Source organism: Hyposmocoma kahamanoa, unplaced genomic scaffold, assembly GCF_003589595.1.
Source record: "Hyposmocoma kahamanoa isolate Upper Pololo Valley unplaced genomic scaffold, ASM358959v1 86, whole genome shotgun sequence".
NCBI classification, from domain to species: Eukaryota; Metazoa; Arthropoda; class Insecta; order Lepidoptera; family Cosmopterigidae; genus Hyposmocoma; species Hyposmocoma kahamanoa.
In genome coordinates, this window is record NW_020654289.1 from 6,043,216 (window position 1) to 6,049,848 (window position 6,633).

Consider the following 6,633-nt stretch of genomic DNA (forward strand, 5'->3'; position numbering starts at 1 on the left):
GCTGCCTAACTTACTGGCGAACGGAGCCCCCGCTCCGATCGCCCGCAGCCGCGAAGGTACGCCGCCGCCGAGCGGGATCGGCCCTCTCCCGATCACGCTCGGCGACCTCCTTCTGAAGCATCACCGCTTCACAGAAGGAGACCACTGCCTCATGGGACTCTTGATCCGCCAACATAGCCGCTACTATGCCTGGCGGAGAGAGATCTCGCCCGATCCGGGCAACCAGGATGTTCCGCTCGGAGGCCCGTGCGGGGCACTCCTCCAGCGTGTGCTGGGCGGAATCCTGGTCCCTCCCACAGTGGTGGCACTGCGTCGTCGACTCGCGTCCGATCCGATTCAGATACTCACCGAAGCATCCGTGCCCGGTGAGTATCTGTGTCAGTCGGAACGTGGTGACGCACTTTCGCTGGCTCAACCAGACTTCGAGGTTGGGCAGGATCGCGCCGACGGCGCGCTGGCCCGAGATCCACGGCTGTTCCAGCCTCTCGCGCCACTTCTCGAACGCCCGTCGGCGCTCCTGCCACCGCACTTCCGGCGGCGCAGCTTCTTCCGCCTGGCGCCTTGAAAAGACCCAAGTTATACCGATCCACAACATAGGGGTGCAACCCCAGCCTTCGTTTGGTCCCCCGATGATGGAAACTCCGTGGCATATCCTATGGAATACCGATAAGCAGGCAACTTTACGGCAGTTTTAAAGACTGCAGCTTCGCCTCTACTAAATGCGAGTCACCTGTAAGCCTCTTGCCACGCTTATAGCTCGTATCTAGTTTGTGTTTTACTCAATAGACATAGAGTTCATTATTTATTTATTTAAACTTAATGCATACAAAACAGTACAAACAACACAATTCCCTACCAGTCAACCGGAGAGCTGGGTTCAAAATAATTAACAAGGGTGCATAACATGATAATTACAACAGATAGGAAGAAGTTTATAAAAGTTTAAACACAATAAAAATATAACATATAATATTATATGACTACCTATATACTTATGTAAGCAACCTATATACACAAATACATAATATACAATGCATATACATATATATTTAATATACATATTTATATTTAATATACATATTTATTTAAAACAATGTAATAGGATGTAGATTGAGACACCAATATGAAATCGCGGATTAATTGCTTAAAAGCTAGCTTATTCGGCGCTTTTTGAATATGAGGCGGTAGAGCGTTCCAGAGTCGTATTGCCTGAAGAGTAAATGAGTTAGAAAGAAAACCAGTACTGTGAGAAGGAATTAAAAGAGTCAATGTGCTGTCTGAGCGAAGATTGCGATTATGGGATGCACCCAAATATTGAAATTAACGTTTCAAAATTATGCTATGATTACAAAAATTTGCATCCATACCGTCCCGCGGCAATGTAAAAACTGCTTCCTAAAGCTAGACACTGACGTCATATACCTCACTGTACGAGAGAAGAACTTATCTAATTATAACAATTTGATGGAGATGGAATAGTAAGGAAAAACCATTGACTTACAAATAAATGGACGACGGGTCTAATACAAAAACCACGAAAAAAATGTCCCAAGTCAACCTATTTAAACGTAGTGACATGTAAAGGTATGAAAAAGCTAAAACGTTGAATTTAAATTGTAATGTCATCGCAGTACTGTCTAATTTTGCTTGCTTCGCTGTCAGTCGAACAAACGAAGACTAAAGCGTGAATGACGCGCTGTATACGATTGTAACGCCCTATAAGTTCGGACACTTTAGCGCGGACCCGAAGTCCATATAATTGTAAGTCAATGGGGAATACCTACTCATTTGTTAATCAGTTACAAAACAAGTAAATGTGACAATTGTGCATGGTCTTTATTTGTTGTTAGCGTGCTGAAATGTAGTTTTTTGTTAATTGATTTATTTGATTGTCTGCACTATGTGCTGGTGTTCACGTTACAATTTTTATATATTATATTAAGGTATAATGTAAAAGCGCTTACAATTTTCGTGCCTACAATTGAAATGATCGTTAAAATGCATACATTATATACATTGGATTATATAATTTATAAGATAAAGTGATTGTTGTAGCCTTAAAGATATATTAAAAAATGTTCTTTACTTCGTTATATACGATTTGAAATAATCTTAGGCCAGATGATTATAAATTTCTGAAATTCATTGTTGCCTGTTTGTGTAATAATGTGTAATTGTATTCTAATAATATTACGAAACCACTTTTCAAAATAATATTAAATATAGAGTTACCTACTAATTTATTGCGAAATATTGCTCTGTTGTTAATGTGCATTTACATTTTTTGATACTTATTTTTTTTATACTGTTAATACTGGTTGACAAGTTAAATATTGCCAGTCACTATATTCGCAAAAAATATTTTAATGAAGTTGCTATTTTGTTGATTCGTGTTGAGGCTCAATTTACAGTGTCGAAGCGAATTTTAACGAAATTGTACATAGCATAATCAACTTTATTGCAAATGTGTGACGTAAAAGAGTAGATAACGGGCGACCAGATGTTCGAAGAGAGAGATTACTAATTGACATAAAGTCCATAATAGTATTGTTATAGTTGAAGAAATATTATTAGCACCATGAATGTTATCTCTTGGAACGATTTATTCTTTCCATTCCAACACTTCTTTAAAGCGTGAAACACACCGAGAGAGGGTGCGGTGCGAGCGCGAGTCGGGTCGAGACCGCGGCGGGTCTGGCCCTGTACTCACGTTCTCCGTCCGAAACAATTACTGTGAAATAAGTAATACACGATCATATTAAAACACGCCTGATGCGAATGAAGCTCCATACTTGGCATTGTCTTTTAATTTGATCGTGTATTGCCTCCTTATTTGACAGTAATTGTTTCGGACGGAGATAAAGAGTCATCGAGTATCTCCAGAAATGGAGACGAAATATCATTTAATTTGTTTGAAAACTATTCTGCCACATCACTACTGTGACAACTGCGCTCCGATTGGTCAGCTCGAAACAATTGACGGGTGTCGTCAATTGTTTCACTTCAAATCGACCAGTTTAACTTGAGCTTTACTGTAATGAACAAAAATTGAAAAATTACATATTTAATTACCGATGAAATGTGATCCCGTTTGTTTTGTAATTAGATGTTTTGCTCTTTTTCCCACACCACCGAATGGAACAGACCTCATTATTAGAGATATTTATCTTTATTACAATAAATACAGAATTATTTGGAATATACGGAGACGTACACACAGGTCAGTTGTTGGCGCTGTACTATTTCAGTTTTCTAATTTGTGATTTCAGCGCAAACGAGAGTTGATATTTAAAAGTGATATAAGGCCCATTTACCTTATGAATTCCCAGGGATGGATGGTCCTTATTTCGTCTCTATTTTTGGTTATATACTCGATGTAGAGAGTAGACCCATGTCCCGACCCGCTCTCTATGTGTTACGCGCTTAAAGTGTACACGGATTTAACGATCTTGGTCCATCGTACCAGTCATGGTTGACCTTAAATTCATGAATTTTAAATGAATTTAAGAATTCAATTTCAATAAATTCTAGTTGTCTGTTACATATTTCTTTACTCAAATGGTCTATTTTTTTAACAGTAGGTACTTCGTACTTACGCATAAAGATGCTTAAATAACTTGTTCAATTACTTACTAAGAAAAGAGTCTCGGTATTTGGCACTTACTTCAGAATTAAGTGCCCATGCATAAAAGTATTTAAACTAGTTGTTTGCACTATACAGATGGCACGTGCGTTACCGAGACGGCTCATTCTTTTGTCCTATTGTATTCTAAAGATGAAGCGATGACACGAATCGGCGCAAATAATATTTCCCCAACTATACAAAATTCCCTTCCATTCCATGCCGCGGAAAATGATCCTAAGAGTACAGTTCGAAGTTCAAAATGAAGATTCACATGGCTTTAAAATTACGTGAAAACCGCCAGGATAACTCGCCAATCGCATGACTTTTGTCAGAGTGCAATTGCAATTATTAGACAACACAAATTTTGTAGTAGGTAGTCATAGATTTAGTATGTTGATACCTATATACTAAATCTATGGGTACGGTATTGACAGCCGTCTGTTACATTAATAATAAGTGTGTTATCTGTATTGTTAGTCTTATATCAATATGCCATACTATCATAAGATTCGCATCTAATATGAAACCTTCGAGGATGGAAAAAATTAGGAAACTGCCAATATCCGTCATCGCGGCACATTCATGAAAGAAAGAAAATTGGCGTAAGGCTTCTTCTAGTGTCACAGGCAGGCAGTGTGTTCCCCGTATTAAACTTGACAGTCTGTATACATACATTAACTCGACTTTAAAGCTTACGTTTTTGCGCTGCTCTGTTTGACAACCTGCCCTGTAAGTCAACATTGAAATTATTTTTATAATGAAGAATTTTTATAATAATAATTTGTTTCATTTTACCGTCTTCATATCGATAATAAGTAACCTACTTAGTAAGTAAAAGGAATTAAAGAAAAAATAAGTAGGTACAGTAACTAGGTCTTTATTTTAAATTTGACAAAATATTAACGAAGATTTACAAAACATACAATAGACTTAAAATGATACATAAAAAAGTAATTACAATTAAAAAAAATACATTTTAATATAAAATATATATTTTTTGGAGGAATTTTCAGTTGGAGGAATTTAATTCTATTTGTAGTCTATTATCAAAAACAATTCATTTAACTTCTTAAGTTTAAAAATACATCTCTGTCATTTCGAACTAAAGGCACAATGTTTAATAATTTAATTATTTCCAGGAAGTTACGTTTGTTTATTATCTTGGTTCTTTGTAGTGTTGTATCATGAAATAATTTCCATTTCTGTGACAAATGTATTTTTCAGAAAAAAATAATTAATATTTTTCCAATACTTTCTGTTTTTAAAGGATTTTTCTGAAAAATGTTTCCATCAATTTACACCACTTGAACATTTTTAACTATTTTTTTTAGTTAATTCTTACAATAAGTACGTTAAGGGTTGGATCCCATGACCCTATTTGTCAACACGCCTCAGCACAGTTTCCATAATAAGCGAATATTTCCCATGGGGTTTCGTCAAAACACTCGACACTGAAGCATGGCTAGTAGGGTGCAGCGCTGATGCGTGCTGGCATACGGGGACCCAACCCTAAAGGGTCTCGCATGTATACATAGTCCAATAATAAAATATCACCACTGTGACGTTATGCACCGCTAGTAACTTTACTGCTATAGAATATTAGAAAATACAGTGCGTACGCAGTGCGGACGGAACTTAATAATATATTTTGCAAAAACCAGTATATTTTACGTAAATTTTGTTTCAGTTAATAAGTAAGGCACATAATAAATATTTCAACATGGTTAATAAATGCGTGTATTCACTGAATACATTCTAAAGACGAACATTTGGCAACACCGTATACATCAACTCTAGCCTAACAATCAACATCAGCATTATGATGATAACTGATAATATAGCAAAAATGCATTGTAGTTTGAATCCAGAGTCATGAAATAAATTTAAAAAATCGAAGACGAAGACATATTTTAAAGTTTTTCTTTTTCATTCAATCACTTGTACCAGTTCTTGTTAAAATGTATACGAATATAAAATTAGTTTCGATACTCGTAGGCCAACTGTCAAAATAAGAATTAAAAAGGTATAACATTGCTATAACACGAAAAGGTATAACATTGTAATAGCATTTGCACGATTCAGAGTTTTTGTCATAATTTTACCTTCTTTCACAATTTATTGATAAAAACTGTCTACTACATGACCGTTTAAAATTTTGTGAAAACTGGCAACTTTGCAAATGCCACTATACCGCGTTCTCAGAAAAGACCCTCTAGGTATCTGATAGAAAATAATAATCTTAGATAGATTACATTTAACACTTAAGTATGGAGATAAAACAGTAAAAATCCAAAAATATATCTTATCTAACAAGATCACTGTGATGTGCGTGCACTTACAACTATAAAAGATTTCTCATCTTTAACAATTATACCATATTATTCTAAACACATAACATACTTTATACTTATATCTTATTTCATAATAGTATATTGAGGTCATTACGCATATAAAAAATCGGAATTTAAGGCTTTTATTAAACCAAAATCAAAAGTACATATCCTAGTGGGAATCACATTTTTATTTCATTTTATTAAATAATTAGTCGAGAGTACTTACAGCACTTGTAAAAAATCAGTTTCTGATTAGTTTCTTTATACTATAATGTCTCTTCTCAAAATTATGGTAACGTATACTTTTTATATAAGTAAGATCTGAGTGTAAAAGGTATTCATATATCTCTTTATTTTTATATCTATTTATATTAAATAACAATTAACATGAAGCGAAAAAAAGGCGATTAGTTCCGATACTGCCGCAGTCGTCCACTAACTAAAACACGGCTTTAATCAGCCCAAGCTAACTTGATTAGAATGACAGATCGGCAAAATTCGGACGACGAAAATTTGTAGCAGCGTCCTACATTTATTTTTTGTTTTTTTAACACGACAAAACACTAATACATCTTTAAATATTTTACATATTCACGTTACCGTTCAAAACTACATATTAAAATTCACAAGTAATAGAAAAATCGCTTTTGGAATTAATTACACTAACAAATATTA